Source organism: Bufo bufo, chromosome 8 (genome assembly GCF_905171765.1).
Source record: "Bufo bufo chromosome 8, aBufBuf1.1, whole genome shotgun sequence".
In the NCBI taxonomy this organism is placed as follows: domain Eukaryota; kingdom Metazoa; phylum Chordata; class Amphibia; order Anura; family Bufonidae; genus Bufo; species Bufo bufo.
This window is the reverse complement of record NC_053396.1, coordinates 78,341,571-78,365,751: the sequence shown is the minus strand read 5'-3', so window position 1 is coordinate 78,365,751 and position 24,181 is coordinate 78,341,571. Positions and strand designations below refer to the sequence as shown.

Here is a 24,181-nt window from a genome sequence, read left to right as displayed (position 1 = left end):
CGGAACAGCACCACTTCACCACCAATGACTGGGCCTCCATGCGAGACCTGTGTGCCCTGTTGCGCTGTTTCGAGTATTCCACCAACATGGCCAGTGGCGATGACGCCGTTATCAGCGTTACAATACCACTTCTATGTCTCCTTGAGAAAACACTTAGGGCGATGATGGAAGAGGAGGTGGCCCAGGAGGAGGAGGAGGAAGAGGGGTCATTTTTAGCACTTTCAGGCCAGTCTCTTCCAAGTGACTCAGAGGGAGGTTTTTTGCAACAGCAGAGGCCAGGTACAAATGTGGCCAGACAGGGCCCACTACTGGAGGACGAGGATGAGGAGGAGGTGGAGGAGGATGAGGATGAAGCATGTTCACAGCGGGGTGGCACCCAGCGCAGCTCGGGCCCATCACTGGTGCGTGGCTGGGGGGAAACGCAGGACGATGACGATACGCCTCCCACAGAGGACAGCTTGTCCTTACCTCTGGGCAGCCTGGCACACATGAGCGACTACATGCTGCAGTGCCTGCGCAATGACAGCAGAGTTGCCCACATTTTAACATGTGCGGACTACTGGGTTGCCACCCTGCTGGATCCACGGTACAAAGACAATGTGCCCACCTTACTTCCTACACTGGAGCGTGATAGTAAGATGCGCGAGTACAAGCGCACATTGGTAGACGCGCTACTGAGAGCATTGCCAAATGTCACAGGGGAACAAGTGGAAGCCCAAGGCGAAGGCAGAGGAGGAGCAAGAGGTCGCCAACGCAGCTGTGTCATGGCCAGCTCCTCTGAGGGCAGGGTTAGCATGGCAGAGATGTGGAAAAGTTTTGTCACCACGCCACAGCTAACTGCACCACCACCTGATACGGAACGTGTTAGCAGGAGGCAACATTTCAATAACATGGTGGAACAGTACCTGTGCACACCCCTGCACGTACTGACTGATGGTTCGGCCCCATTCAACTTCTGGGTCTCCAAATTGTCCACGTGGCCAGAGCTAGCCTTTTATGCCTTGGAGGTGCTGGCCTGCCCGGCGGCCAGCGTTTTGTCTGAACGTGTATTCAGCACGGCAGGGGGTGTCATTACAGACAAACGCAGCCGCCTGTCTACAGCCAATGTGGACAAGCTGACGTTCATAAAAATGAACCAGGCATGGATCCCACAGGACCTGTCCATACCTTGTGCAGATTAGACATTAGCTATCTCCCCTTAACAATATATTATTGTACTCCAGGGCACTTCCTCATTCAATCCTACACTGCGTGCAGAATTATTAGGCAAATGAGTATTTTGACCACATCATCCTCTTTATGCATGTTGTCTTACTCCAAGCTGTATAGGCTCGAAAGCCTACTACCAATTAAGCATATTAGGTGATGTGCATCTCTGTAATGAGAAGGGGTGTGGTCTAATGACATCAACACCCTATATTAGGTGTGCATAATTATTAGGCAACTTCCTTTCCTTTGGCAAAATGGGTCAAAAGAAGGACTTGACAGGCTCAGAAAAGTCCAAAATAGTGAGATATCTTGCAGAGGGATGCAGCACTCTTAAAATTGCAAAGCTTCTGAAGCGTGATCATCGAACAATCAAGCATTTCATTCAAAATAGTCAACAGGGTCGCAAGAAGCGTGTGGAAAAACCAAGGCGCAAAATAACTGCCCATGAACTGAGAAAAGTCAAGCGTGCAGCTGCCAAGATGCCACTTGCCACCAGTTTGGCCATATTTCAGAGCTGCAACATCACTGGAGTGCCCAAAAGCACAAGGTGTGCAATACTCAGAGACATGGCCAAGGTAAGAAAGGCTGAAAGACGACCACCACTGAACAAGACACACAAGCTGAAACGTCAAGACTGGGCCAAGAAATATCTCAAGACTGATTTTTCTAAGGTTTTATGGACTGATGAAATGAGAGTGAGTCTTGATGGGCCAGATGGATGGGCCGTGGCTGGATTGGTAAAGGGCAGAGAGCTCCAGTCCGACTCAGACGCCAGCAAGGTGGAGGTGGAGTACTGGTTTGGGCTGGTATCATCAAAGATGAGCTTGTGGGGCCTTTTCGGGTTGAGGATGGAGTCAAGCTCAACTCCCAGTCCTACTGCCAGTTTCTGGAAGACACCTTCTTCAAGCAGTGGTACAGGAAGAAGTCTGCATCCTTCAAGAAAAACATGATTTTCATGCAGGACAATGCTCCATCACAAGCGTCCAAGTACTCCACAGCATGGCTGGCAAGAAAGGGTATAAAAGAAGAAAATCTAATGACATGGCCTCCTTGTTCACCTGATCTGAACCTCATTGAGAACCTGTGGTCCATCATCAAATGTGAGATTTACAAGGAGGGAAAACAGTACACCTCTCTGAACAGTGTCTGGGAGGCTGTGGTTGCTGCTGCACGCAATGTTGATGGTGAACAGATCAAAACACTGACAGAATCCATGGATGGCAGGCTTTTGAGTGTCCTTGCAAAGAAAGGTGGCTATATTGGTCACTGATTTGTTTTTGTTTTGTTTTTGAATGTCAGAAATGTATATTTGTGAATGCTGAGATGTTATATTGGTTTCACTGGTAAAAATAAATAATTGAAATGGGCATATATTTGTTTTTTGTTAAGTTGCCTAATAATTATGCACAGTAATAGTCACCTGCACACACAGATATCCCCCTAAAATAGCTAAAACTAAAAACAAACTAAAAACTACTTCCAAAAATATTCAGCTTTGATATTAATGAGTTTTTTGGGTTCATTGAGAACATGGTTGTTGTTCAATAATAAAATGAATCCTCAAAAATACAACTTGCCTAATAATTCTGCACTCCCTGTATTTTTATTTTCATTTTACCATTATATTGCGGGGCAACCCAAAGTTGAATGAACCTCTCTTTTGTCTGGGTGCCTGGGCCTAAATATGTGACAATGGACTGTTCCAGTGGTGGGTGACGTGAAGCCTGATTCTCTGCTATGACATGAAGACTGATTCTCTGCTGACATGAAGCCTGAATCTCTGTTATGGGACCTCTCTCCTCTGTCTGGGTGCCGGGGCCTAAAAATATCTGACAGTGGCCTGTTCCAGTGGTGGGTTACGTGACGCCTGATTCTCTGCTATGACATGAAGACTGATTCTCTGCTGACATGAAGCCAGATTCTCTGCTATGGGACCTCTCTCCTCTGCCTGGGTGCCTGGGCCTAAATATGTAACAATGGACTGTTCCAGTGGTGGGTGACGTGAAGCCTGATTCTCTGCTATGACATGAAGACTTATTCTCTGCTGACATGAAGCCTGAATCTCTGTTATAGGACCTCTCTCCTCTGCCTGGGTGCCTGGGCCTAAATATGTGACAATGGACTGTTCCAGTGGTGGGTGACGTGAAGCCTGATTCTCTGCTATGACATGAAGACTGATTCTCTGCTGACATGAAGCCTGAATCTCTGTTATGGGACCTCTCTCCCATGTCTGGGTGCCGGGGCCTAAAAATATCTGACAGTGGCCTGTTCCAGTGGTGGGTGACATGAAGCCTGATTCTCTGCTATGACATGAAGACTGATTCTCTGCTGACATGAAGCCAGATTCTCTGCTATGGGACCTCTCTCCTCTGCCTGGGTGCCTGGGCCTAAATATGTAACAATGGACTGTTCCAGTGGTGGGTGACGTGAAGCCTGATTCTCTGCTATGACATGAAGACTGATTCTCTGCTGACATGAAGCCTGAATCTCTGTTATGGGACCTCTCTCCTCTGTCTGGGTGCCGGGGCCTAAAAATATCTGACAGTGGCCTGTTCCAGTGGTGGGTGACATGAAGCCTGATTCTCTGCTATGAAATGAAGACTGATTCTCTGCTGACATAAAGCCAGATTCTCTGCTATGGGACCTCTCTCCTCTGCCTGGGTGCCTGGGCCTAAATATGTGACAATGGACTGTTCCAGTGGTGGGTGACGTGAAGCCTGATTCTCTGCTATGACATGAAGACTGATTCTCTGCTGACATGAAGCCTGAATCTCTGTTATGGGACCTCTCTCCTCTGTCTGGGTGCCGGGGCCTAAATATCTGACAATGGCCTGTTCCAGTGGTGGGTGACGTGAAGCCTGATTCTCTGCTATGACATGAAGCCTGATTCTCTGCCATGAGACCTCTCTCCAATTGATATTGGTTAATTTTAATTTATTTTATTTTTATTTTTATTCATTTCCCTATCCACATTTGTTTGCAGGGGATTTAACTACATTTTGCTGCCTTTTGCAGCCCTCTAGCCCTTTCCTGGGCTGTTTTACAGCCTTTTTAGTGCCGAAAGGTTCGGGTCCCCATTGACTTCAATGGGGTTCGGGTTCGGGTTCGGGACGAAGTTCGGGTCGGGTTCGGATCCCGAACCCGAACATTTCTGGGAAGTTCGGCCGAACTTCTCGAACCCGAACATCCAGGTGTTCGCTCAACTCTACTTAAGGGCAAGCCCTTCGATTGCTAGGCTCACTTCCTCTTCTCTGATCTTTTCTACCAAAACGTCAAGAGAAAGGTTTACTCCTGACTCGGGCACAGTTTCAGCCAGGAAAGCCGACATCCTGTCCCAATTCAGATCCTTCCTCCCCAAGAGGCACGAGTAAAAAGATCTGACGATTTCAAGGATCCCTGACCTGGACCTTTCCAAAGATCCTGTACCTTTGACCAGTCCTGTCACCAGCTTGCAACTCGCTGACATGTTACCGCTCGCCCGACCCTTACAGAAACTGTATCTCCCGAAATCCCTCTCAAAAACCAAAGGTGTCTACCATACTGGCACCTCTTGAGCAAAGATTTCACTCTGGAGATATCATTGCGGCTACCCCCAGTCAAGTCCAGATGCTCGAATTTCCTCCTCAGTCCCTGGTACAGGTGGTACCTGTCCTGAGGCTCGAGAGCTGTCGGAAGAATTTTGCTATACGATCTTTGAATATCTTCCACTACTCAGACTTAGGCTACATGCACACAACCGACTGAGTGCAGTCCGCATCTTTTGCGGCCCCATTGAAGTGAATGGGTCCGCATCCGAGCCGCTAAAACTGCGGCTCTGATGCAGACCAAAACAACGGCTGTGTGCATAAGGCCTTAATGTCACAAAGAGAATGTAGAGGTAGAATTTCCCCAATGAAGAGGCTACATGAGGCGCACCTGCCACTTTTACAGTGGCTGGACGACCCCCACCCGCCCATCGGGCCCGCCCGAGGCAATACCTCTGACTTTATTTATTTCTTCAGTAGCCATTTCTGTAATGCCTTTCCCCCAGGTCTCACTGACCCTGGTTTTAAGCGCATTGCTTTGATAAACCTGCTCGTTGGCCGCTCTCTGCTCTGCCTCCCCCTCACTTGAGGAGGACAGGGCAGACGTGGCCGAGCCATCACCAGACTTTACAGGCATTTTCTTCCTGGATGACTTGCCAGTTTTTTGCCAGTGCGCCATGGAACCACTGTTCCCAGCAGCACCGGCCTCTGACACTGCAATTGCTGAGATCCCACCTACCACCTCCCTGCTCGCAGACATGTCCACTGGAACTCCCATAGGAGTGTCCACAGACTCTCCCTCCATCCCTGATCCACCACCCTCCGCAGCCGGCTGACACAGGCCTGAGGGACAGCGGATCACACAGGGGCAGCGGAGCTAACAGGGGCAACAGAGGCAGAGATCCCAATATTGATCCTGGCAGGGAGGGCGGTGGCAACCACACCGCCGCAATTCCGCTGAGCACTTCTCCAGTGCTCATGGGGCTGCAGCGGTGGCCACCTGATATACAGCCACACCCCTTCCCCCATCCTCCTCTGGAGCCTTCCTGTCCGGCCTCTTGGCTGACTCCTTCTCCTTACCGCCCCTACTATAGCAAGCGGGGATGGCATCCTGCGCCATCTTGGTTATTTTCTTTCTCTCCCCACTCCTACGCTCCAGTTCTACACCAGAAACTGGATTAGAGAGGATAGTGGGGTCTGCGCCCTGGAATGACTTTGTAGCCAGCCCAGGTCGCAGTTGGTGAGGGACATAGATAAGTCCAACCTCCATGTTTTCTTTGTCTTTTTTTTTCTTTTCCGGTGTTTCCTCCCAACAGGTTCATTGTCCAGTAATTCATTGCCGAAAACACAATTGTCTACATGGACCCGAGGGGACTCCAGGTGACGTATTTCTTCCATGACTTGTCCACCCACACCACTGCTTTCGCTTTCCTCCTCATAAGAGCTCGTCAGGGGCAGACGTACCTGCTCTGCAGGAATATTAGAGCTCACAGTCTGTCCCCCCGGGTCCTCCTCTGATGCTTTATCTGAGGACTCTCTTTCTTGCTTTTTCTTTGTCTTTTCTGCCATCTCGCCAAACCTTTCCTCGTTTTCTAACTTTTCCTCGAAAGGACCACTTTGCTTTAGAATGGCCATTCTCTTGTCCTCCTTATCTTTTATCTCCGCCTTGAGTTGCCTGATTTTGGTGGAGATTTCCGGACTCTTTTTCTTTTCAGGCCTAATCAGCCTTGACTTACTCTGTCTTCAACTCAGTATTGAGTCGCCTCAGTTCCGCCTTTGCCTCTTCGTACTCCCAAAGGTAGGCTGCAATGCGGGAGCTGTAATCGATGACAGGTTCCTGGGGTCTCATGTTACCCAAGTCAGCCTTCACCGCACACGGCCTACCTCCAGCAGCACTCAGCCTTCCTCCCTGAAGGTTACTGTCCAATCCCATGGATCTGCCGATGATGATCTCGGCGGCAGTCACAGCCCTAGAGCTGCCACTGCTTATCTCATTCCCAGGGGCTACAAAGGTCCCTTCAATAAGACCCCTGCTAGATATTCTAACTCTTGGGATGGGCGTTGGAGCCGAGGCCGGTAGCTCACCTCCCCTACCCCCCCGCCGGCCTACTTCGGGAAGTGGGATCCTGGGTCTTGCTTGACTTCATTGCCCAGGGACCCACCAGCTTCCTGGGAGGAGGCAGGCCCTGGGCTGGGGAAGATGACAAATCCCTTCTGGATGTAGACAGAATACACGGGAGCTCCACACAGACACCTCTCACCGTGGCTGCTGGCACCAGACTTGCCCTTTAATAGATTTCCCGGATGTGCCACACGAGCTCTGTGACCAGGGAGAGGCGCCTGAGCAGGCCGAGCCTGTGGAACTGCTCCCTGGATGCACCAATCGAGTTCACTTTCATTCCAGTTCTCTTTTTCAAAATGGAACTGCCGCCGTCACCCACGGGGGGGCCGAGCCCGAGGACTCTTCCAGGAAGGCGGCAAGGGGTTTGCCACTTCAACGGGAGGTGTTCATCTTGCACACGTTTCCCTGGAGCTCATCACTGGCACTGGAGTCACGGGACAGCCGCTTACACTTCTCTGCCTGCAGGGGAAGGAGCGGTGGGTGCCTACACATGGCAGCATCCCTGGAGCTCCCGCTGGGCACAGAAGTCTCGGGACAGCTGCTTACACTTATCTGCCTCCAGGGAAAGGAGTAGTGGGTGCCTCCACCTCATCGCCGCATCCCTGGAGCTCATCTCAAACACAGACGTCGGGATAGCCCCAAATTTTCTCTTTATAGTTTTTTTTTATTTATTTTTTTACCATGAACCATTTTTTGGTCTCGTGTGAAAACAAGCATGATGCCCACCTGGGTGTACCTTCTCCCAGGGGCCACCATTAAGCCCATCTTGGTGTACCTTCTCCCAGGGGCCACCATTAAGCCCACCTGGGTGTACCTTCTCCCAGGGGCCACCATTAAGCCCACCTGGGTGTACCTTTTTCCAGGGGCCACCATTAAGCTCACCTGGGTGTACCCCCCTCTGGGGCCACCATTAAGCCCACCTGAGTGCCTTCTCCCAGGGTTGACCATTAAGCCCACCTGGGTCCCTTCTCCTAGGGTTGACCATTAAGCCCACCTGGGTGTACACCTCCGGGGGTGACCGTTAAGCCCTCTCTTGCCGAAGAGGGTGTCGGGAGGAGAGAGAAAGAGGGGTTGACGCCAACATCACGCTTCCTCGGTCACTGCCCCTTTGGACGTGGCCACGGGGAAGCGTGCGGGGTCGATCCTCTTTGTGGAGGAGGATTGGCTTCTGCCCCGTGGTAATTGATTTTTTTCCTTTGAGACAAAAACTTGGCTCAAGGGATGACTTTCAATAGATCGCAGCGAGGTAGCTGCTGTGCTACGCACAAAACCCTGACCCAGAATCAGGTCGTCTATGAATGATTTAGCACCGGGTTCCCAACGAACGTGCGATGTGCTTCGGGAGAGAGGCTTGCCCATCTCTTAGGACCAACTCACCCATAATCAACTGCTGTTCACATGGAACCCTTCTCCACTTCGGCCTTCAAAGTTCTCGTTTGAATATTTGCTACTACCACCAAGATCTGCACCTGCGGTGGCTCTGCCCAGGCTTCCGAGCGCACCGCGGCGGCCCTCCTACTTGTCGCGGCTTATTTCCCCCGCAGAGGGGCGTCGGCCTGGTATGGGCCTGATGCTCCAGCACCATCCATTTTCAGGGCTAGTTGATTTGGCAGGCGAGTTGTTAAACCCTCCTTAGTGGATTCAGACTTCCATGGCCACCGTCCTGCTGTCCATACAGTGAGGAACAGAAAGAAGTATTTGAACACCCTGCAATTTAGCAATTTATCCCACTTAGAAATCATGGAGGGGTCTGAAATTCACAATGTAGGTGCATTCCCACTCTGAGAGACACTGTATGATTTTTAAAGAATTTATATGTCTTGCACTGCTGAACATAAGTATTTGAACACCTGAGAAAATCAGTGTTAATATTTGGTACAGAAGACTTTGTTGACCATGTTTGCACACACTGCAACAGGGATTTTGGCTTGATCCTCCAAACCCCCCCCCAGCAGGCCATATCTCAGAAGGACCAACCAGAGGTACTCGTGGTTAACCCGATCAAACTCTTTTGCCTGGTCCAAAGACAGCATGTACCCCTTCCAGTGACCCACCCTACTCTGCTCCACTGCCTTTCGGACACCAAGTACAGCACTGAAAGTGCTACGGCCTGTAAATGAGCAATGTTGGGGCCCCTGAAAGGAGCCGGGGTGCAAACTTCACCAGCCGGTTGAACAGTATCTTGGCCAGTATCTTCCTGTCCGTACTGAGAAGCACTATGGGACAGCAATTCTCAATACGGCTCGGGTCTCTACCCTTTGATAGAAGGATCAGAGCTGACCTCCTCATTGATTTTGGCAGAGTGCCAAAGGATAGGCACTCATTGATTACCTCGGTCAAGAGGGGAACTAAGGAGACAAAATTCTTGTAAAGCTCAGATGTTAAATCATCCGGGCCCGCCGACTTCTTTAGGGCTAGTATTGATAAAGACCGGCACTCTAAATCTGAAGTCACGCAGAGGGTCAAATATGTAACTAATTAATAGTATATTTAATATTAATAGTAGAAATACATAAACACACCCCTGAATGAAATACAATAAATAAGATAGAATAGAAGAGAATAAAAAGGGATAAAAAAAGGGGGTTACCGCCCTGTAGTATGTAGGTATTAGTTCTGTGACATTTACACTGCAATCAATTGATTTCAAACACTATAGAAAAGGAGCACAATATTTAGCTGCCAATGTAGTTGCACTATTAGAGAAAATCAAAAACACTCCTGCGCTCCCATAAAAAAATAATCCAACCTATAGTTGAAGGTCCGCTGCACAGTGTATATAATGGGCTTTGCTGCTGACGCCCAGGGTACAAAATTGATTAAATGTTGATTTACCTTACGGTAAAAGCTTACACTGGCGCTGGTAGGTAGAAATGTGACACATAAAATACAGTGGCTGGATGAATATTCCGATTTAGTAAAAGATGGATATCATTGACAATCCAATGAATTAATCACCGCAATGATAATTACCTTTTCTCTGGATGTGGGATGGAGAAATAGTCTAAGTTCTTTAAATATTTGCACAGTTCCCGTTCCTGTGTGTAGAGGGGTGTGAAGAGAGGCAAGAACTTCACTGCTCACCTGCTAGCATTCACACTGCTCCCGCCGGTAGCTGCGTGGTGCGAGGGAGCAGACTATGGTTTCGGCGTCCAGGATTTTCTGTGCGTGTGACGTCACCGCAAAGTACTACTGGTGCTCCCAGAGATCAAAGTTCATCCGACGCGTTTCTGAGCCGTCGGGCTCCTTCATCAGGGATGAAGCGTCGGATGAAGCGTCGGATGAACTTTGATCTCTGGGAGCACCAGTAGTACTTTGCGGTGACGTCACACGCACAGAAAATCCTGGACGCCGAAACCATAGTCTGCTCCCTCGCACCACGCAGCTACCGGCCGGAGCAGTGTGAATGCTAGCAGGTGAGCAGTGAAGTTCTTGCCTCTCTTCACACCCCTCTACACACAGGAACGGGAACTGTGCAAATATTTAAAGAACTTAGACTATTTCTCCAGCCCACATCCAGAGAAAAGGTAATTATCATTGCGGTGATTAATTCATTGGATTGTCAATGATATCCATCTTTTACTAAATCGGAATATTCATCCAGCCACTGTATTTTATGTGTCACATTTCTACCTACCAGCGCCAGTGTAAGCTTTTACCGTAAGGTAAATCAACATTTAATCATAGTTGCACTATTAGTCCAGATCAAATCTGTCTCTGTATAGTCACCATGCGGTATTTATAATATAGCCATCAGTTTAATATAAAACACTGCAGGATGGATTCTTAATGTTACTTGTAGAGCAGATCTAATGTTACCACAAGGTGGCAGCACAGACCAGAACTGGGCACGTAGTGAGTATTGTATCTCAGCCCGCTTGGAATATTTTCAAAGTGTACACATATAGCCACAAGTAGGTTCCATCAATTATCTCCATATGTTCCACCTGCTCAGTTCCGGTTAAAGGTAGATTATGCTTAGTCCCGGTCAATGATAAAATAAAATATCGCTACTCTGATCAATGCACTGGTCCGATATCTCCAATTCTGCCGACCAAACAGGGACAGTCAGAAAATAATCTCGGCATGTATTTTACAATACTTCCACTGCTGAGTCCATTTGGCAGATACAATAATAGCAGGCCTGTGCTGACTGATGTGTAACAGTGGCGTCCCACTGTACACGGATGTGCTGGCCGCTCACCTGTCCCGGCATCCGCCCGGAGCTCTCGCTATTGGAGAAGGCTGAGTGCTTTGCCTACAATTGGCGTCCCACGTGTGTATGTCGGCTCTGTGTATTTTGCTTGTGCGGACAGATCGTTATTTGGTAATACTAATGGAAGTGCTTCCACTCTCAATGCCCACTATATTCTTTCTCAGAGCACGGAATATGGGTGCTGTGTCCTCTTTTACAGACTCATTTCGAAGTCCATTCCCGACTTCTTCCTCAGTGGTAGGAAGCCGACATCCTGTCCTGATCCAGATCCTTCTTCCCAAAGAGGCACGAGTAAAAGGATCTGACTATTTCCAGGATCCCCGATCAGGACCTGTTCAGAGACCCTGTACCATCGACCAGTCCTGTCACCAGCTTGCAACTCACTGACATCTTACAGTTTCTGTAAGGGTCGGACGAGCGGTAACTCCTGACGTCCCTCTCAAAATCCAAAGATGCATGCCTATCATACTGGCACCTCTTGAGCAAAGATTTCACCCTGGAGATATCGTTGTTGCTACCTCCAATCGAGGCCAGATGCTCGCGTTTCCTCCTCAGACCCCGGTACAGGCGGTACCTGTCCAGGGACCTAATGCTCAAGAGCTGGCGGAAGAACTTTGCTACCCGATCTTTGAATATCTCCCACCACTCAGACTTGGTGTCATAAAGCTCCAGCAACAGAGTTCAGCTTTCAGTATCTTTGTCCAATTTGGGGCGACTCTGCAATATCCAGAGAAAACATAATTAAACAGTGATCGGAGAATTCCACCTCTACAACCATTTAAAGGCAAGAAAGTAGTCTCCTCCTTTAAATAAAACCTATCTATCCTAGACCTAGTCTGACTACCTCTGTAATAAGTGAACCCCGCGTGGCCTTGGGTATGCTTTACGTGGACATCCACCAGGCCAGCCTCACTAGATATGCTATTCAGTGTTATACTATCATAAGCCAGTCGTTCTCAGGCGCCTCCCCTGTCCTGGGACCTCGTGACAGTATTGAAGTCTCCACTTAGTTTGGCGATCATAGATATTAATTAAACAAAGTTCCGGTCCCTTCATGAGGACATCTAAGATCAAACACCTCCCCATTTCTATCGGTGCGGTGAAAAGAACCGCCACTCCGCTATACGGCTCAGCCGCAAGAGACCAGTAAGATGGACCACACCTCCACTCCTTTTTTTGCTATATGTACTGCCGCCAAATCTGGCAGCCTGGTCTCTTGCAAAAATAAAATATCAGCTTCAACACGGCTGAAAAAAATCAAGGGCTGTACACCTCGCCGCATCCAACTTAACCACTACAGGACCGCCGTACGCAGGATTGCGTCTTTGCCTGTCACTGATCACCCCCCTGTCATTGATCACCCCCCTGTAAGGCTCCATTCAGACGTCCGTATGTGTTTTGCAGATCCGCGGATCCACAAAACACATACGGACATCTGAATGGAGCCTGACAGGGGGGTGATCAATGATAGGGGGGTGATCACCCCATATTAGACTCCCTGATCACCCCCCTGTCATTGATCACCCCCCTGTAAGGCTCCATTCAGACGTCCGTATGTGTTTTGCGGATCCACGGATCCGCAAAACACATGCGGACGTCTGAATGGAGCCTTACAGGGGGGTGATGACCCCATATAGACTCCCTGATCACCCCCCTGTAAGGCTCCATTCAGACGTCCGTATGTGTTTTGCGGATCCGCGGACCCGCAAAACACATACGGACGTCTGAATGGAGCCTTACAGGGGGGTGATCACCCCACATAGACTCCCTGATTACCCCCCTGTCATTGATCACCCCCCTGTAAGGCTCCATTCAGACGTCCGTATATGTGTTTTGCGGATCCGCCGATCCACGGATCCGAAAAACACATACGGACGTCTGAATGGAGCCTTACAGGCGGGTGATCACCCCATATAGACTCCCTGATCACCCCCCTGTCATTGATCACCCCCCTGTAAGGCTCCATTCAGACGTCCGTATGTGTTTTGCGGATCCAAGGATCCGCAAAACACGGACACCGCGGATCCGCAAAACACGAACACCGGCAATGTGCTTTCCGCATTTTGCGGATCTGCACATTGCCAGAACTATATAGAAAATGCCTTTTCTTGTACGCAATTTGCGGACAAGAATAGGACATGTTCTATAGGCTCTACAAAAAACGCAGTGTTTGCCTGATCTTGTGCGCACACTTGCGTTCAGTCCGCCCCACCGCAGTGACAGAATTTTTTTTTTGCTGATCACTGCAAAAACACCGTAAAATCGCTGCGGCGCTATAAAAAGATCACTTTTGAAGGGCATGGCGAGTTCATAGAAGATTTTTATTTTTTTTGTCACAAGTTAGCGGAAATTGTTTTTTTTGTTTTTTCTTACAAAGTCTCATATTCCACTAACTTGTGACAAAAAATAAAATCTCACATGAACTCACCATACCCCTCACGGAATCCAAATGCATAAAATTTTTTTGACATTTATATTCCAGACTTCTTCTCACGCTTTAGGGCCCCTAAAATGCCAGGGCAGTATAAATACTCCACAAGTGACCCCATTTCGGAAAGAAGACACCCCAAGGTATTCGCTGAGGGGCATATTGAGTCCATGAAAGATTGAACTTTTTGTCACAAGTTAGCAAGAAGGGAGACTTTGTGAGAAAAAAAAACAAAAAACAATTTCCGCTAACTTGTGCCTAAAAAAAAAAACTTCTATGAACTAGCCATGCCCCTCACGGAATACCTTGGGGTGTCTTCTTTCCAAAATGGGGTCACATGTGGGGTATTTATACTGCCCTGGCATTTTAGGGGCCCTAAAGCGTGAGAAGAAGTCTGGAATCCAAATGTCTAAAAATACCCTCCTAAAAGGAATTTGGGCCCCTTTGCGCACCTATGCTGCAAAAAAGTGTCACACATGTGGTATCGCCGTACTCAGGAGAAGTTGGGAAATGTGTTTTGGGGTGTCATTTTACATATACCCATGCTGGGTGAGATAAATATATCGGTCAAATGCCAACTTTGTATAAAAAATGGGAAAAGTTGTCTTTTAGAGAGATATTTCTCTCACCCAGCATGGGCATGTGCAAAAAGACACCGCAAAACACATTGCCCGACTTCTCCTGAGTACGGCAATACCACATGTGTGACACTTTTTTGCAGCCTAGGTGGGCAAAGGGGCCCAAATTCTAAAGAGCACCTTTAGGATTTCACAGGGCATTTTTTACACATTTTGATTTCAAACTACTTCTCACACATTAGGGCCCCTAAAATGCCAGGGCAGTATAACTACCCCACAAGTGACCCCATTTTGGAAAGAGGACACCCCAAGGTATTTCGTGATGGGCATAGTGAGTTCATGGAAGTTTTTATTTTTTGTCACAAGTTAGTGGAATATGAGACTTTGTAAGGAAAATAAATAAATAAATAAAATCATCATTTTCCACTAACTTGTGACAAAAAATAAAAAGTTCTATGAACTCACTATGCCCATCAGCGAATACCTTAGGGTGTCTACTTTCCGAATATTCATGAGCTCCTGACTCTCCCCACCCACCTGCTGCTGAATGACAGTTTTTTTTCCATATGAATCAGCAGCAGGTGGGCAGGGGAGTGGCTATAGCTCTGAATTAAATATACGCTGGACTCAATGACATCACGCCGGACTCCAATCAGCTCATTAGCATGCGGCATGTGGCATCTTTGTGTGTATATTATGAGATAACCATCTGTCACACCAGTAAGTGAATACATCTAAGGTACTTTTTAGTAGTTAATGATTGTATATAATTAGTTAGATTATAATCAAATATCCACATGACAGGTTCCCTTTAAGGGTGTTTAAGCTAGGGGAGCTGAGGTGGTTAATACTGGCAACATTAATGGTCGCCAGTGTCAGCGCAGTGGATGCTGCCATACAGGGTAATTAAGTTAGATGGCCTCCTTCCTCCCCTTCCCACTTTTTCTTCCTCCCGGTGCTGCCCTCCAAGGAGGCACGGCTTCTCTTGCGAGAGACGGTGGTGTCCTTCTGATTGGTTACCACTGCTTCCCCCCTCGCACCACTGTCGTCCTCAGTCTCAGGGTCCATACCTGCCATTTCTTTTCTTGGTCAGGCGCTTCCTTCTGATCTTTGACCCTGTCTTACTACCCTCTGATGCACTTTCGTAGCAAGAAGACAGGTTCACCTCGGTGCGCTCTAGTCTCCTGATTTCCTCGTTCAGATTGCACTCCCCCAGTGCCTCAGCTCTTTCAAGAGAAGCTACCTCCTGGGAGGGCACAGGTATCACCCCAGAATGGGATTCCTCCTGCCCCCTCTCCGCTTGGCGCCTCTCTCTCCGTCTCTGCCTGGACGGACCCTCCTTCCTCTTCACAGACCACTTAGCTCTACTGCCTTTACCAGCACTCTCCTCGGTAGCGGGAGCCTCCCGGCTCTGCTCCACACGAGCCACGTTAGCAACAGAGCGAGGGCAACAACTGAACGGGTGCCCCAGTTCACCACACAGGTTGCACCTAATCTCCTTACAAGATGCGGCTAGGTGACCCTCCCCTCCTCACAACGCACACTTGGTGCTGAAGTGCGAGGGGCTGCCGCATTTGTGGCAGAGCTTAGGCTGCCCCTGTAGAAGACCAGGATCCTATCGCACCAGATGAAGGCAGACGATGGAATGTGGGAAACCGACCCACCCGAATGCTTCATTTTTATTAAAACTTCCAGGCCCCTGACCAGATGCCGAATTCTTACTGGGAAGACCCTGGACATCCCCGTACCTGCTTAGCCAGGTTAAGTGGTCGATACTAGAAAGTGACTCGTTATGTGTCAAAATGGTCTTCTTCTTAACCTCACTCTGGTGGGTTATCTCTTGCACGAACAACCCCTGCCAGTCTGGCTGGTCTTTTGCCAGTTCGTACCCTGACCAAAAAAGTTCTAGACCCTCTGGCCAGGCAAAATTGACGTCAAACTCCCAGGTGCCAGACGGATGTAGCAGGCCAAAGATGTCGCATGCCCTGATGCCCATCTGAAAGAGAACCTCCGCCACACTCTTTCTGGTACGGCACGCTTCATTGCCATGTGGTCTTGCCCCCGCCTTATTCTTTGAAGGCACCGTAAGGCGCTGTAAGTCACCACTGCCGGACCCTGACAGTGAGGAGGACAATGAGGGCCGCCCAGCTTCCCCCCCCCCCCCCCGCGCGGCGGAAACCATGCTGGCATAACTTCTGCCAGGCGCAACCACCGCAGGACGGGCAGCTGGACCGGAATCCCCCCCCCAGACCTATCCAGTGTAGAAAGCGCAGGAGTCATCTCAGACCCCACCAAGGAGGCTTCACGAGGCCCACCAGCCACTTTGACAGTGGCCGGCCCACACTTTCACCCCCCTGGCAGGGCCTACCATACCATTACTCTTTTGCGGCACTTCTCCAATGGCCACTACCACCACACTTTAATCATCCATACATACTGCTGGACCAGAGGAGGCTACTTTCTTTTTTGTAGCCTCTGCAGCTTTTCCAGATGCGTCATTGGCTTTGATTATTACTTTTAATATCACTGTAAACTTGAGCCTCAGCCACTATCCGCTCCACCTCCCCTTCACTGGAGGAGGACAGAGCAGACGCGGCCGAGGAGTTAGTCTCAATAACTTCACACGCTACCGTACATCTCCAAGTGTAATTCTGTCCGTAAAAGGATACCTTTCATCCAGGGCCTAAATACTAGGCCTACAATTTATATTCCCCTAAATCTGTGGTTATTGCTGTGCCTGTATTAGTGTAATACGGTACTCAAATAGATAGCCAGATAGTGTTAGGTGCCTGTAAAAAAAGGCCTGAATTTGAATTCAATACATTGGGCCAAATAATTTTTTTCTTTATTGTGGTGAACGGTAACAATGAGAAAAACATCTAGTAAGGGACGCGGACATGGTGATGGTGGTGTTAGTGGACCCTCTGGTGCTGGTTCTGCCACAGCCACACGTCCTAGTGAACCAACTACCTCAGGTCGCAGTAGCCGCCAGAATTTACAGCGATATTTGGTGGGGCCCAATGCCGTTCTAAGGATGGTAAGGCCTGAGCAGGTACAGGCATTAGTCAATTGGGTGGCCGACAGTGGATCCAGCACGTTCACATTATCTCCCACCCAGTCTTCTGCAGAAAGCACACAGATGGCACCTGAAAACCAAGCCCATCAGTCTGTCACATAACCCCCATGCATATCAGGGAAACTGTCTGAGCCTCAAGTTATGCAGCAGTCTCTTATGCTGTTTGAAGACTCTGCTGGCAGGGTTTCCCAAGGGCATCCACCTAGCCCTTCCCCAGCAGTGGAAGACATAGAATGCACTGACACACAACTACTTATGTTTCCTGATGATGAGGACATGGGAATACCACCTCAGCACATCTATGATGATGACAAAACACAGGTGCCAACTGCTGCGTCTTTCTGCAGACTGAACAGAAGGTCAGGGAGGAAGACTGGGTGGAAGACTATGCAGGGGACGATGAGGTCCTAGACCCCACATGGAATGAAGGTCGTGCCACTGACTTTCAGAGTTCAGAGGAAGAGGCAGCGGTGAGACCGAGCCAACAGCGTAGCAAAAGAGGGAGCAGGGGGCAAAAGCAGAACACCCGCCGCCAAGAGAGTTCACCTGCTACTGGCCACCGCCTCCTGGGACCGAGCACCCTAAAGGCAGCTTCAAGGAGTTCCCTAGCGTGGCAGTTCTTCAAACAATGTGCTGATGACAAGACCCGAGTGGTTTGCACGCTGTGCCATCAGAGCCTGAAGCGAGGCATTAATGTTCTGAACCTTTGCACAACCTGCATGACCAGGCATCTGCATGCAAAGCATGAACTGCAGTGGAGTAAACACCTTAAAAACAAGGAACTCACTGAGGCTCCCCCTGCTACCTCTTCTGCTGCTGCCTCGGCCTCTTCCTCCGCCTCGGGAGGAACGTTGGCACCTGCCACCCAGCAAACAGAGCGTGTACCACCAACGCCACCACCTCCGTCACCAAGCATCTCCACCATGTCACACGGCAGCGTTCAGCTCTCCATCTCACAAACATTTGAGAGAAAGCGTAAATTCCCACCTAGCCACCCTTGATCCCTGGCCCTGAATGTCAGCATTTCTAAACTACTGGCCTATGAAATGCTGTCATTCAGGCTGGTGGACACAGACAGCTTCAAATAGCTCATGTCGCTTGCTGTCCCACAGTATGTTGTTCCCAGCCGCACTACTTCTCCAAGAGAGCCGTGCCTTCCCTGCACAACCAAGTATCCGATAAAATCATGTGTGCACTGCGCAACGCCATCTGTGGCAAGGTCCGCCTAACCACAGATACGTGGACCAGTAAGCACGGCCAGGGACGCTATATCTCCCTAACTGCACACTGGGTAAATGTAGTGGCGGCTGGGCCCCAGGCGGAGAGTTCTTTGGCACACGTCCTTCCGCCGCCAAGGATCGCAGGGCAACATTCTTTGCCTCCTCCTCCTCTTCTTCCACCTGCTCATCCAGTCAGCCACACACCTTCACCACCAACTTCAGCACAGCCCGGGGTAAACATCAGCAGGCCATTCTGAAACTCATATGTTTGGGAGACAGGCCCCACACCGCGCAGGAGTTGTGGTGGGGTATTGAACAACAGACCGACGAGTGGTTGCTGCCGGTGAGCCGCAAGCCCGGCCTGGTGGTGTGCGATAATAGGCGAAATCTCGTTGCAGCTCTGGGACTAGCCGGTTTGATGCACATCCCTTGCCTGGCGCATGTGCTGAATTTGGTGGTGCAGAAGTTCATTCACAACTACCCCAACATGTCAGAGCTGCCGCATAAAGTGCGGGCCGCCTGTGCACGCTTCCGGCGTTCACATCCTGCCGCTGCTCGCCTGTCTGCGCTACAGCGTAACTTCGGCCTTCCCGCTCACCGCCTCATATGCGACGTGCCCACCAGGTGGAACTCCACCTTGCACATGCTGGACAGACTGTGCGAGCAGCAGCAGGCCATAGTGGAGTTTCAGCTGCAGCACGCACGGGTCAGTCGCACTGCGGAACAGCACCACTTCACCACCAATGACTGGGCCTCCATGCGAGACCTGTGTGCCCTGTTGCGCTGTTTCAAGTACTCCACCAACATGGCCAGTGGTGATGACGCCGTTATCAGCGTTACAATACCACTTCTATGTCTCCTTGAGAAAACACTTAGGGCGATGATGGAAGAGGAGGTGGCCCAGGAGGAGGAGGAAGAGGGGTCATTTTTAGCACTTTCAGGCCAGTCTCTTAGAAGTGACTCAGAGGGAGGTTTTTTGCAACAGCAGAGGCCAGGTACAAATGTGGCCAGCCAGGGCCCACTACTGGAGGGCGAGGAGGATGAGGATGAAGCATGTTCACAGTGGGGTGGCACCCAACGCAGCTCGGGCCCATCACTGGTGCGTGGCTGGGGGGAAACGGAGGACGATGACGATATGCCTCCCACAGAGGACAGCTTGTCCTTACCTCTGGGCAGCCTGGCACACATGAGCGACTACATGCTGCAGTGCCTGCGCAACGACAGCAGAGTTGCCCACATTTTAACGTGTGCGGACTACTGGGTTGCCACCCCGCTGGATCCCCGGTACAAAGACAATGTGCCCACCTTACTTCCTGCACTGGAGCGTGATAGGAAGATGCGCGAGTACAAGCGCATGTTGGTAGACGCGCTACTGAGAGCATTCCCAAATGTCACAGGGGAACAAGTGGAAGCCCAAGGCCAAGGCAGAGGAGGAGCAAGAGGTCGCCAACGCAGCTGTGTCACGGCCAGATCCTCTGAGGGCAGGGTTAGCATGGCAGAGATGTGGAAAAGTTTTGTCACCACAGCTAACTGTACCACCACCTGATACGGAACGTGTTAGCAGGAGGCAGCATTTCACTAACATGGTGGAACAGTACGTTTGCACACCCCTCCACGTACTGACTGATGGTTTGGCCCCATTCAACTTCTGGGTCTCCAAATTGTCCACGTGGCCAGAGCTAGCCTTTTATGCCTTGGAGGTGCTGGCCTGCCGGCGGCCAGCATTTTGTCTGAACGTGTATTCAGCACAGCAGGGGGCGTCATTACAGACAAACGCAGCCGCCTGTCCACAGCCAATGTGGACAAGCTGACGTTCATAAAAATGAACCAGGCATGGATCCCACAGGACTTGTCCATCCCTTGTGCAGATTAGACATTTTTAACTACCCCTCCTTAACAATATATTCTTGTACTCCAGGGCACTTCTTCATTCAATCCTCTTTTTTTAATTTTACCATTATATTGCGGGGCAACCCAAAGTTGAATGAACCTCTCCTCCGTCTGGGTGCCAGGGGCCTAAATATCGTAAACTGGCCTGTTCCAGTGGTGGGTGACATGAAGCCTGATTCTCTGCTATGGGACCTCTCTCCTCTGTCTGGGTGACGGGGCCTAAATATCTGAAAGTGGCCTGTTCCAGTGGTGGGTGACATGAAGCCTGATTCTCTGCTATGGGACCTCTCTCCTCTGTCTGGGTGCCGGGGCCTAAATATCTCACAGTGGCCTGTTCCAGTGGTGGGTGACATAAAGCCTGATTCTCTGCTATGGGACCTCTCTCCTCTGTCTGGGTGCCAGGGCCTAAATATTTGACAGTGGCCTGTTCCAGTGGTGGGTGACATGAAGCCTGATTCTCTGCTATGGGACCTCTCTCCTCTGTCTGGGTGCTGGGGCCTAAATATCTCAGAGTGGCCTGTTCCAGTGGTGGATGACATAAAGTCTGATTCTCTGCTATGGGACCTCTCTCCTCTGTCTGGGTGCCGGGGCCTAAATATCTCACAGTGGCCTGTTCCAGTGGTGGGTGACATGAAGCCTGATTCTCTGCTATGACATGAAGCCTGATTCTCTGCTATGGGACCTCTCTCCTCTGTCTGGGTGCCGGGGCCTAAATATCTCAGAGTGGCCTGTTCCAGTGGTGGGTGACATGAAGCCTGATTCTCTGCTATGGGACCTCTCTCCTCTGTCTGGGTGCCGGGGCCTAAATATCTCACAGTGGCCTGTTCCAGTGGTGGGTGACATAAAGCCTGATTCTCTGCTATGGGACCTCTCTCCTCTGTCTGGGTGCCGGGGCCTAAATATCTCACAGTGGCCTGTTCCAGTGGTGGGTGACATGAAGCCTGATTCTCTGCTATGACATGAAGCCTGATTCTCTGCTATGGGACCTCTCTCCTCTGTCTGGGTGCCGGGGCCTAAATATCTGAAAGTGGCCTGTTCCAGTGGTGGGTGACATGAAGCCTGATTCTCTGCTATGGGACCTCTCTCCTCTGTCTGGGTGCCGCGGGCCTAAATATCTCGCAGTGGCCTGTTCCAGTGGTGGGTGACATGAAGCCTGATTCTCTGCTATGGGACCTCTCTCCTCTGTCTGGGTGCCGGGGCCTAAATATCTCACAGTGGCCTGTTCCACTGGTGGGTGACATGAAGCCTGATTCTCTGCTATGACATGAAGCCTGATTCTCTGCTATGGGACCTCTCTCCTCTGTCTGGGTGTCGGGGCCTAAATATCTGACAGTGGCCTGTTCCAGTGGTGGGTGACATGAAGCCTGATTCTCTGCTATGACATGAAGCCTGATTCTCTGCTATGGGACCTCTATCCTCTGTCTGGGTGCCGGGGCCTACATATCTCACAGTGGCCTGTTCGAGTGGTGGGTGACATGAAGCCTGATTCTCTGCTATGACATGAAGCCTGATTCTCTGCTATGGGCCCTCTCTCCTCTGTCTGGGTGCCGGGGCCTAAATATCTGACAGTGGCCTGTTCCAGTGGTGAGTGACATGAAGCCTGATTGTCTGCTATGGGACCTCTCTCCAATTGATATTGGTTAATTTCTTTTTTTTTCTTTTTCTTATTCATTTCCCTATCCACATTTGTTTGCAGGGGATTTACCTTCATTTTGCTGCATTTTGCAGCCCTCTAGCCCTTTCCGGGGCTATTTTACAGCCTTTAAGTGCCGAAAAGTTTGTTTCACCATTGACTTCAATTGGGTTCGGGGCGAAGTTCAGGTCGAGTTCGGATCCCGAACCCGAACATTTTCGGGAAGTTCGGCCGAACTTCTCGAACCCGAACATCCAGGTGTTCGCTCAACTCTACTTGTTACCTGTTAGTGATAGAATTTTAATGTTACATTTTACCAAGAGTTGCACATGTATTTACATTAATGTCAATTTTTGAAACATGAAATGCATTTAAAGCCTAATTTACATAGAAGTGAAAGGCTGAGTGCTGCATGTGAAACGTCGTAACATATCTGCTTCCACTATATGGCCAACAGTCTTCTCTCGATAGGTCCTTTCAGCTACTGGGTTAGAATGAGCCAGTAATCTTGCTAAACCGTTTCTTTCTCCATCATTTTTGAGCTGAGGGGCCACAAAAGTTTGTTATACACTGTGCTTCTTGGCTTGTCACAGGTTGCAATCCAAACCTAAGGAGTAATATATTTTTGGAAAATGTTAGAAAATTTCGGAAAATGTATAGTTAATAACAAACTAATAGTATAGTTCATTATAGCTCATCAACAGCCTGTTCCCCCAAGCTATAATATAATCATCACTTACCTATGATGGAAGCGAGCGACATCATTTGAAATATTGTAGATTTGTACACCTGTAGAGGAGATGAAAAAAAACTTTGGATCTTCCTTATCCTGAAGAAAAGCAGGCCTAACTTTGCTAAAGTAAATGTCAAACCACTGAAAGAGAAAACAAACAAGTGTTAGCAACCATTTCTTCATCACTGACATATGGAAATGGTATACAGTATCAGCTGAACTTTTAAGACTTACCTTTTCTTCCTCACTGCTCAAAACCAATGAGGCTATCTGCTGGGCTGCCGGTTTGTGGTTTTTGATCCCAATGACTATGGTGCACTTGGGCACCCCGTCATAATCCTGAACATTGCCTATTCTGCGAGACAACTCTTCCACATTTAAGAAAATTAGATAAGAGGGATGTTAATAGAACATACACAGAAGCAACAATTACAAGGCAAAAACATTAGCTAGTAAAATAATGGTACTCACTGTAACATTTTTAACCACCCCTGGTCTATGTACATGTTTAAGGATCACAAGGCTCTCCAGGTAATATAAAACAGTCATGCCATCTCGTTCATCGATGCAATTCATCTTCTTAACCTTTTCAAGTGCTTCCATGAATGCTGGCCTTGCCACTTCAAGCAATTCACAGAACTTGTCTCTGTCTTTCTGTTCTGCTGTCATAAAGTCAAACCTGGAAATAAAGGTACAATAAATGAACACGATTGCTCAATATCTTATAGAATATGACAGTAAAATGAATGATTATAGATCGCTTACTTTTTCGCCACAGTCTCTTTTGAAATGCCCTTGCTGATTCTTGATTGCAAAATATTTGTCATCTTTAGAAAAATGTCACATGTCTTGTAAATTTTTTTTTATTTTCATGAACCAAACTGGTGGCTTGCTCGTTGTACTTTATAAACCTCTTCACATGCTTCAGATAGTTAAAAACTGTGGCATAGCTGTTCCCCAGGGACTGTAGCGTTTCAAAAAATGTGTGGGCGTTCTCAATGTTAAAAACTAAATTCAAAGAAGGTTTGGTGGAGTCCTACATTCCCAGTCTAAAATTAGAAAAAGAACACATTAGTATTTAGCTTTTCAAAAGCAACAACAACCACTGTCTTGTTACACAAGTGTGAATCTTACCTCCTGCTTATTATTGCCTCCTGACTACTTTTGAAGGTAATGTTGAAACGCAGCAAGGACAGGGGTATCTGCTGAATATTTTCTGTACATCCCAGCGGTATCCATTTCGTGCCGTAGTAGGGCATTCTTGCTGTTTCTAATTAAGACAAAAAATTTGTAATAATTAAGTAATGGTATCTAACATTATAGTCAAAAGATAAAGTTCAGTTGTTTAGGGGTTTTCTGTCTCTTTGGAGCAGGTGCACACTCCTCGACATCAGTATCGACAACTGATGTGGTATTCATTTCTTCTTCATCCGATGTTGAAGATGATGACGAGCCGATGCTGAGAAAAAAAATAGATAAATGTCAAATTCAAAAAAGTGTGCCTCAGAATACTTTGCTATTTTAACTAAGCAGGAGTGATGTGTGATGAATA

The 24,181-nt window shown here is 49.0% G+C and overlaps 1 pseudogene; it reads right to left on the bottom strand.

Moving 5' to 3' along the window:
- Window positions 1-22,279: 22,279 nt before the first annotated feature.
- Window positions 22,280-23,893, bottom strand: LOC120978060 (annotated as a pseudogene).
- Between the last annotated feature and the right edge of the window lie 288 nt (window positions 23,894-24,181).